Genomic DNA, 10,424 nt, shown 5'->3' with positions numbered 1-10,424 from the left:
CGCCGCGGCTCACTAGGCTAATCCTCCGCCTTGCGGCGCCGGCACACCGGGTTCTAGTCCCGGTCGGGGCGCCGGATTCTGTCCTGGTTGCCCCTCTTCCAGGCCAGCCCTCTGCTGTGGCCAGGGAGTGCAGTGGAGGATGGCCCAGGTGCTTGGGCCCTGCACCCCATGGGAGACCAGGAAAAGCACCTGGCTCCTGGCTCCTGCCATCGGATCAGCGCGGTGCGCCGGCCGCAGCGCGCCGGCCGCGGCGGCCATTGGAGGGTGAACCAACAGCAAAGGAAGACCTTTCTCTCTGTCTCTCTCTCTCACTGTCCACTCTGCCTGTCAAAAAAAATAAAAAATAAAAATAAATAAATAAATAAATAAGATGAAAGGGAGAAAGGAGAGTGGAAGAAAGATGCAAGTCTAACTCAGCCCATCCCAGCCCAAGCAAGTTAGGATTCATGGAGAAGAAAGCACAAGGAGGCCGGCGCCGCGGCTCACTAGGCTAATCCTCCGCCTAGCAGCGCCGGCACACCAGGTTCTAGTCCCGGTCGGGGCGCCGGATTCTGTCCCAGTTGCCCCTCTTCCAGGCCAGCCCTCTGCTGTGGCCAGGGAGTGCAGTGGAGGATGGCCCAGGTGCTTGGGCCCTGCACCCCATGGGAGACCAGGAAAAGCACCTGGATCCTGGCTCCTGCCATCGGATCAGCGCGGTGCGCCGGCTGCGGCGGCCACTGGAGGGTGAACCAACGGCAATGGAAAACCTTTCTCTCTGTCTCTCTCTCTCTCACACTGTCCACTCTGCCTGTCAAAAATAAAAAAAATAAATAAAAAAAAATAAATAAAAAAAAAAAGAAAGCACAAGGGAACAGCCTTGAACCACAACATTCCCTACAAGGTACACTCAATAAACTTCACTCTACTCTTCAGCCACGCTGCAAAACGAGCTCTCTGATTCCTTCCTTTGGTTTTAAAAGCTGCAGGGAGTTCATGAATCACATCAATGACACGGTTTCAGTAGAACTGTAATCACTCCACCTGAGCTTCCCTTCCTTCTCTGCCAAGGCAAGAACCTTATAAATGTGAACAATATTATAGGATACTAAATATAATATACAAAATATAAATATTAGCCAACCATATCAATTAACATGTATCAGAAACATTGAGCTCTCCCTAAGGTAAGAGCTGGTTGGTTGGGGAAGTCTGTCTTTACAGGATTTCACCTTCCCAGAGCTCAATTGCCATAGCTCTGCTAAAGATGCTGCCTCAGCTGCCCACCACCCCGTCCTCATCTTATTGGGAATTTGACCTCCCTTTTGGCTATCTCAGACCTATAACTTGCCTGCTTTATGACATCATTCTCCACCTACCTGGTAGAATCTTGGGGTTTCCTCATAGTTATTTATAAATAAATGAGGATCATCACACAAGTGACCTAGGAGCAATGGCTAGTGACCACTGGCCGGTGACCAGGGCCAGTGACCTTCATGCTGGACAGATGTGTTCCTTGACACCAGCCACCCAGACATCCTTGTAGTATCAGTTCCTCACCTTTATTTCTACAGTTGAAGTTTGTTCTTCTCTGACCATGTCAGGTAAGGAAAGAAACTTTTGAACATTCTTCATGAGATGTTTTTATGCCTAAATGAAAGATCTCTGCAAGTGAGATCCCAGCAGAAAGAACGGGCCATCAAAGAAGGTGGTACCTTTCTCTGAAGGGAGGAGAGAACTCCACTTGACTATGACCTTGTCTAAATAAGAGCAAAGTCGGCAAATTCAAAAGCCTTCCATAGCCTTGGCAACTCATGACAAGAGCCTAGGGAGATTACTGACGCCATAAACAAGAGTATCAATTTGTTAAATCAACAACAGTCACTGTGTACTTACTCCTCATGTAGGATCTGTGTCCTTAATGTGTTGTTCAATGTGAATTAATAATGCTATAACTAGTACTCAAACAGTATTTAACACTTTATGTTCTGTGTGAGTGCAAACTGATGAAATCTTTACTAAATATATACTAAATTGATCTTCTGTATATAAAGATAATTGAAAATGAATCTTGATATGAATGGAATAGGAGAGGGAGCAGGACATGGGAGGGTTGCGGGTGGGAGGGAAGTTATTGGAGGGGGGGACATTGTAATCCACAAACTGTACTTTGGAAATTTATCTTTACTAAATAACAGTTAAAAGACTCAAGCTCCAATAATATTTCAACTTTAGCATTTCAAGTTAATGCTGCTCACAAAGTAATAGTCACATATTTTGGAGTTTCCTATCTACATTAGACTAATATAGAAAACCAAGAGAGAGGATGGGGAGGCCTATGCTGTGCAGAGGCAGATATCTGGGGAAAGGGAGTTTGGGACAACAACAACTGGGAAGCGGCAGGAAAGAGAAATGATGGCCAAGAAAAAGTAAGAACTAAAGAGCTCGTGAGCATAGAGTATTTCTTAAAGACAGAAGAGCTGGCTTGGCATGGTATGTTGACGAGAAGGTAATATTTTAAATTAAAGTGAAACAGCATGATGTAAAATTTACTCAGAGCAGTGTAAATCCTTAACGTATGAGGAAGGAAACTAAGGTTAGAATAGGGTGTCACTGGGAAAGTAGCTTTTAGAAAGTCACATTCACTTGGTTGGGTTTTATTTCCCAGGGCTTTTGAACATGGATGACACTAACTGTTTTGAAAACAAACTGAAAGATGGGTATCAGAGCTAATACATCCTCAAAACAAGATTCTTGAGTAAAGCAGTTATCTAGGGGGCTGGGGAAAAGGGAGTTTCAGTATTCTAGTTCATGCTCATTTCACACTGTAAGTCTGTTTCCACTGACAGTGGAGAATCCTCGGCATTATCTTTCATCGGGCCAATCCCATCCCTAATGGAGGGGTGAAACTGTCCCTCATGACTGAGGGGCACAGTGTCACTGTGCAGGGCAAAGTGATTATCTCTTTTTTAAAAAATGTTTATTGATTATTAGAAAGTCAGAGTTCCATAGAGAGAGGAAGAGACAGAGACAGACAGAGAGACAGAGAGAGACAGAGAGACAGAGAGAGATTTTCCATCAACTGGTTCACTCTTCAGAGGGTCACCAACAGCCATGGCTGGAGCACCCAGAAGCCAGTAGCCAGGAGCTTCATCCCAGTCTCCCACATGGACTGCAGGGGCCCAAACACTTGAACCATATCTGCTGATTTCCCAGGCCCTTATCAGAGAGTTGGGTCAGAAGTGGAACAGAAGGGACATGAACCAGTGTCCATATGGCATGTCAGCAGCTTTACCTGCTATGCCACAATGTCTGCACCAAGTGATTAAAAAAAAAAAAAAACTCATCTCAGATTTACTTTGTAAATGTAACTCATTGACCAGGAGAAACACCTGGCTCCTGCCTTCGGAGCAGCGCGGTGCGCCAGCCACAGCCCACCAGCCGTGGCGGCCACTGGTGGGTGAACCAACGGCAAAAGGAAGGCCTTTCTGTCTCTCTCTCTCTCACTATCCACTCTGCCTGTCAAAAAAAAATGTAACTCATTACTTCTTGGATCCTGAAATTTATACTAAAAATACCTTACCTACTCCTCAAAATAAGTTTTGAAAAAATGATGTATCCTTCTCTGCATCAGGAGGAAAAATTCCCTTGGGTGATAGATTTCAAGTCAAGATGCTTTTCATTTTATAATGGTTTACTTTCAAATATAGAATACTTACTGATTAACAGTTATTGACTGTTTTTAGAACTAAGCATATTAAGAAAGATCTACCTAAAGATAAAAATAAAAGGTCAAGTCTCTGACTTTGATTTATCCAAAACCATTCTCGGGCAGTGAGGACATCTTTAGGCTTTGGGGATGATATTTTCCTGGATGTTGAGATAAGCTAGGTTATAAGCAGAAATGTAAAAATCTCCATGATACCTCCAGTGTTGTTTATTTGTTTTCTATGTGGCTACGTTAATTGAAATATTGCTTCCATTAGGACTGATACCTGTTACTTACTGGGGAGTATCCAGAGCCACACCCATGAGCACAAGAAATCCTTTCATACTGCCTACTTCTCTCTCTGCTTTCTACCAGTTTTCGGTGAAACATTTGTGCAGATATATTATGGCTACCTGGACATTCACATTTACTGCATCTTGCTGCTTGTTATACACCTCTTTACTGATACATTTTCTCTATATGTACTGGTTACAAATTCATTCAAAAATAGCCCATTGTTGGCTACTTCTTGGTTCACAGTATACACTAAGAATATAGATAATATTCACTTGTATAATATTGCAGTTGTGATGAAAGAATTTCATAGTAAATTTACTATTTTTGATTCATGCTCCATATCCCAGTTTTCATTAATATCTATATGTGAGGCTACTCAAAAAGTTCATGGAAAGCAAACTGAAGAGGTGAATTGATTTTAGTATCAGAAAAGTCTGAAGTACATGATAACTTTTTTTAAGGTTTTATTTATCTATTTGAGAGGTGGAGTTACAGACAGTGAGAGGGAGAGACAGAGCGAAAAGTTTTCCATCCGTTGGTTCACTCCCCAAATGGCCACAACGGCTGGAGCTGCACCAATTCAAATCCAGGAACCTGGAGCTTCTTCCGGGTCTCCCACACAGGTGCAGGGACCGAAGTACCTAGGCCATCCTCTACTGCCCCTCTAGGCCATAGTAGAGAGCTGGATTGGAAGAGGAGCAGCTGGGACCAGAACCAGTGCCCATAAGGGATGCTGGCTCTGCAGGCAGAGGATTAACACACTGTGCAACAGTGCTGCCCCAATAACATTTTAGTAATATGAATCCCCTATGAGTTTTTGAAGACACCTCATAGACATAGCTTTCAAATGTTTTACATCACAGCAAGCCTGTCTTTCTATCCCATTTTTCCATGAATTTTTGAAGTACTATTGCCTTCTTTTCAATTCTGTAATATTTTGTTTTTCAACATTTTCATCTATTTGTCTTTCCACAACTATTTATATCTTCCTCCGTATAAACGCCATGGAATAAATAACCCTTTTTCATGTATTCATTATCGCTGATACAGCCATAACCACTCTTAGGAGGTCTTTCTGACCTGAGGTCAGAGGGCAGTCTTGATAGGACAGAAAATGACCTTGATTACCAGCTGGACTAGGTTATATGTGGACTCTAGGCAAAGGCAGGATCTCGAGGAGCCTCACTTTCCTCACTGGTAAAATGAGAGTGTTAGAAGTTCTCCAGAGACCTCCTCGTTCTACAATCCTTCACCTCCAGGAAGTCATTAGGAGTCAAACCTGGGGGGCAGGCTCAAGGGAAAGAAGGGCAGGGAGAAGGCAGCTTCTAGTCTAGGCAATGATTAATGTCTTGAATCTGCCCCACACCTGTACAACAATCCACAATAAACAAAGTGCATCATAAGGGTAGAAAACTGTTCTGGCACTTACAGCCTAGCATGAACTGTTTGCTTCTTGGTGACTGAGGGAATACTGATGTTAGACTCTGGTATCCATAATGCCTAGATAATAATACAGCTTCAACAATCTCATCTATTTCCCACCTGTCTCTTGTTTCCTACAGAAAATTTCCAAAATCCATCCCTACTTGGGACTGCAAATTCCCTGCAGCTCTCTATACCTATGGTAAGCAGTGCGGCTTCCCTACCAGGAAGCGTCCACAACTTCTCCAGGGTATCTGCTCCAAATGTCAGTTCGGCTTGGCTACTGGCATCAGCCACTGGCACCTCTTTCCAGCCACTCATGGTACTATCTACATTTTACCAATATTTTAATACAACTATGTATCTGGAGTTACTGACCAGAGCCAGATCTCCACTTCTGCTGCCTCCTACCCAGGTATTTCTGAATGGAATATCACAGGATGCACTGCAAAGAAGTCCTCGTCGCTCGAGGACTTCACTGTAACACTCATTGACCAGGACACTGGTGTTTCTTCCATGTGTATGACACCCCAATATGACAATACTTCAGGTATCAATAATATGGCCCCTTTTCCCATTACTTGTGCAGGAGCGTCATTCAGATCTCAGATCAGGGACACAGCCTGTCACTTCCATACCAGGAAGGAATCCAGATCTATTACTACAGTCATAGGACAGTAGGGCCTCTGTAGTCCAGAAAACGAGGCCCCTGCCTGCAATCCTATGTCTTTTGCTGCGACATACACAGGAAGTGTAGCTTCCGCCCCTCACCAAGATTTCGTGATGCGTATAAAGGAGATTCATCTCACAAATGTCCTGCCTCCAGCCTTGTCCTCTGGAATCTACTGCTCTGTACCTGCACAACCCATGACAGGAACGAATATTCAAGGAGATAGCAAATAAAAAGGCCAAAAAGGACTAAGGTCAAAGGCGGATCAAACCTGCAGCTGAGAGTGGTAGGTCTTCAACCACTACCCTTGCTCAGTGCTCTGCACTTGCAAACTCTATATAAGAACACCTAATACAGACAGAAGTCTATGCCACATGTAAGAGAAGTCCAAGAACATACTAGCAAATCAGTCTCCCTAAACCAGCACATCACTTCCCGTTCTCCTTTGCTTTAGTCTCTTCATAAGGCACTCTAGACTTCTTCAGTGGTAGTTAGAGTTTTAGTTTACTTAATTGACACCAGGATTTCTGATCCTATGTTCAGAGACCCTGTCCAAGAAAACTGGCCCAGCATCTGGCCTTGCTTATATAGTTCATGACGAAGAGCCCCACCCACTCCTAGGCCATGGTGTGAGGTTTTCATATTCCCTCTGGGAATGGACAGAAATGAAAAGACCCTATATGAGAATGCTAGGCTCTAAAACATTTCATGTTTTTCTTTTGATTTGACGTAACAACTCCATGAAGAGAAAAACAAAAAATCTAGAATAGTCACTGCTTAACTCTCTGTCCATGGTCCTTAGGGAGAGCTAGCTAGTTGAAGTGCATGGTTCACATAAAAGGGGCCTGATGCTGCACCGATGTGTAACATAGCTGCTGGCTTACCACAGACTGACTTCTTCCTTGATTCCTTTGCAGTGATCGAAAATTCTCTAGGGATGGGGATTTCTCTGGGATTGCAACCTCCAAGCCAGACACTTTGTCTGCCAAAAACTGCAGAATTTCCCAAGTCCTGCAGTACCAGAAATATCCAGATACTTGACAGTGACTCACCAACTGAGCTAGGAGATATTTCGATCATAGCTCCAGTGCAAAGTCCTCTTAATTACTGGGAAGTGCCCCAGGAACCGAATCACGAGCAAAAGGTGAGTAATCCTTTGGGGGAGATTAAAACCAAGCTTTCAAAGTCGCTGGGTGCCTTCCAGGACCCAGCAGAAAACCAAGATCCTCCACTATTCCCTTTGGAAATACCTGATATCATCACCTTCTGGCTTGCACTCATGCTGTTGTTGGTGAGAGGAGCAGCCTGGTCCTACAAATGTCAATCTGGAAAAGAATAACTTCAGTCTTGAGGATCAAGGGTTACCTGAAGATGGGACTGAGGCCAGCAGTGGCTTTGCAGACATTACTATGCTGTGGAGGAGATTTGCTTTCCTCAGATCTTCAGTTCCTAGGAAGATCTTGACCCATCCAGTGGTCCCATGGCAAGCAATGCCACAGATACTGTAGACATCCAAGGGACTCAGGTGCAGTACACTTTGAATGACATAAAGTGTCTCTCCAAAGAAGTCAGAATGAGCAAGCATGAAGCCACGGAGGCTATGACTGGTGTTCCCCAAATCCAGCCAAAGGACCCAGAGATCCTGTTAGAGGGAAAAGTGGTCGCTTGCAGGGCTGCAGCCAGTGACAGGGATCCTGTGAATGTGACCCAACAACCTAACAACAAACCTCAGAAAGCTGCATCCAGCAGGTCCAGGATATCCAAGGGCCACGGGCAGGACAAGACAAAAGGAACCAGAGAAAACAACCCTAAGAAAGCTGAAGAGAACAAGCAGTCAGGAAGCAAAGTCAAGGCAGAAAACAAATCAACCATCCCCAAGAAGAACAGGATGAAAATCCACCTGAGCTTACCCAAGAGAGCTTCAAAAAACACCCATGGCTGTCTCGATATGCTCATGCTAGAGTGTGTGCAGGTTTTTCATGCGCTGGGGAAGAAGAGCGATAATACTGGACTCCATTCTTCTGGGATCCTAGAAATCTAAACAACAACAAAACCCCCAGTCATCCTCAGCTATCAAACCATTGCTGACAACCCCACAGCAGGGTAAAGGTGCTGAGATAACACAAGTCAGTGCCCAGAAACTGGATGGTGAAGCTGACAAAGGGTGCGCTTCTCCATCCATGCATGACCTGCCACCACCCGGAAAGGTGAAGTTGATACCTCTGCCGTTCCCCAATGTCAGTAAGCCTCACCTAGACCTGTTCCTCGGAGGCCACAGTCTCCTGCCTCTCACAGGCCCACTCTGGGGAACCCTGCCCGGCCTGCTTCTACTAATCCAGCTCAACCTACTACAGTCAGTCCACCCCAAACAGCTCCTGCCAACACATCTTCCATGGATCCTGCCAGACCAGCTCGGCCAATTGCAGCTCGACCAGGTTTGATGCACCCTACCCGGCCTAGTATCCCTCCATCTGCTGTCTCTAGGCCTGCACCTAACAAAACATCATCTTACACTTCTCTCAAGGGGGAGCCTGTTTCTGCTGCTGTGGCCAAGCTCCAGTCACCACCCAACCCTCAAAACCCATTTCTCATCCAAGATTTCAGCCGCCAACCAATTCCATGGAGGAAACCTGATATTCTTGGGCCTATAGTGTCAGATCCCATCACAGAAGAACAGAGGCCAGAGCGAGAGGCTCTGAAGAGGCGGGCTCAACAGCAGCGTGAAAATGCTGCCAAATACACCTCTATGGGGAAACTGCAGTTTTTCATCGAGAGGCAAAAGGAGATGACTATCTCTCGATACTATAGCTATGCAATGTAAGAATGGCTAAGATTGCTGGCACCACTTTTGTCTTCCACTTATATAGACAGATACAAATTTTTGTATTTATTGATATAGTTAATGCATTAATAAAATGAAATAAAGAAATGTCATAGAAATAACAGATTAATAACAAATAACCCTTTATATTGTGTGTTTTGTTTTGGTGAAGGTAGGGCTATGCCTGCATTAGAAAAATGAAATGAAGGGCTAGTGCTGTGGTGTAGCAGGTAAAACCACCACCCGCAGCACCAGCATCCCATATGGATGCCGGTTGGAAACCCGTCTGTTCCACTTCTGATCCAGCTCTCTGCTATGGCCTGGGAAAGCAGCAGAAGGTGGCCCAGGTCCTTGGCCCCTACACCCTCGTGGGAGACCGGAAAAACTCCTGACTCCTGGCTTCGGTTCGGCACAACCTCCATCCATCGCGGCCATTTGAGAAGTGTATCAGCGCTTGGAAGATCTCTCTCTCTCTCTGTCTTGCTCGCTCTCTCTCTCTCTCTCTCGCTCTCACTCTCGCTCTGTCTCTGCCTTTCTCTATCTCTGCCTTTCAAACAAATAAATATTTTAAAATTTTTAAATAAAAAAAAGAATGTAATTAAATGAAAGTTGGATTGGAGAATAGGAGACAAAAGGATAACAATTGAAAAAGTAGGAAGGAGTGTGAACCCAGACTAGGGAAGCCAAAAAGAGAAGGATATTATGGGCTCATTAAGAGACTCAGAAACGGGGAAAATGACAGAAGACAAGGGTCTATGCTTAGGAGTGAAAAAAAATGGGTAAATTTAACACCAGTAGAAAATGACTCTGGCTAGACCAGAAGAAATATAAACAGGGCCTGGAGCTGTGGCATAGTGGGTTAAGCCACCACCTGCAGCACCAGCATCCTATATGGGTACCAGTTCATGTTCCAACTGCTAAACTTCCCATACAGCTCCCTGCTAATGTGCCTGGGAAAGCAATGGAAGGTGACCCAAGTACTTGGGCCCCTACACCCAGGTGGGAGACCTGGGAGAAACTTCTGGCTCCTGACTTCGGATTGGCCCACTCTAGCTGTTGTGGCCATTTGAGAGGTGAACCAGAGGATGGAAGATCTCCTTCTGTCTGTCTGTCTATGTCTGTCCGTCTCTCTGTAACTCAGCCTTTCAAATAAATAAATAAATCTTTAAAAAAATTCTGTAAACAGATCTCTTGTAAATGCTGGCCTTGATGACATAAACTACCAGAGCAGTAGTTTAAAATTAAACTTAATTTAGAAATTAAGATTTAGGAAACATCTCTAACATGTTCAATTACCACAGCATCACAGCAGGGAAAGGTGGGCCCAAACACAGTGGGATGGTCCCAGGGAGTGGCAGGGGCTCACAGGTATCCCACCGGCAGCTGATCCCTGGGGCTGAGGGACCTGCAGCAGCAGAGGCCCACCCAGGACAGGCCCTGGGATGTAAGCCATCATCTACTCAACACCTGTGTACCAGGCCAGCAGGACGCCCTACCTCAGTTTACCTTCACGACGACACAAGGCCAGC

The 10,424-nt window shown here is 45.1% G+C and overlaps 1 pseudogene; it reads left to right on the top strand.

Annotated features, from left to right (window-relative positions):
* The first annotated feature begins 1,573 nt into the window (after positions 1–1,573).
* On the top strand, positions 1,574–8,895 carry LOC100350888 (uncharacterized protein C2orf78-like; annotated as a pseudogene).
* The last annotated feature ends 1,529 nt before the right edge of the window (positions 8,896–10,424 follow it).

Source organism: Oryctolagus cuniculus, chromosome 2, assembly GCF_051225735.1.
Source record: "Oryctolagus cuniculus isolate XC-2025 breed Fujian yellow rabbit chromosome 2, ASM5122573v1, whole genome shotgun sequence".
Classification (NCBI taxonomy): Eukaryota; Metazoa; Chordata; class Mammalia; order Lagomorpha; family Leporidae; genus Oryctolagus; species Oryctolagus cuniculus.
The sequence above is the reverse complement of the archived record's forward strand: the minus strand, read 5'-3'. Positions and strand labels throughout refer to the sequence as shown.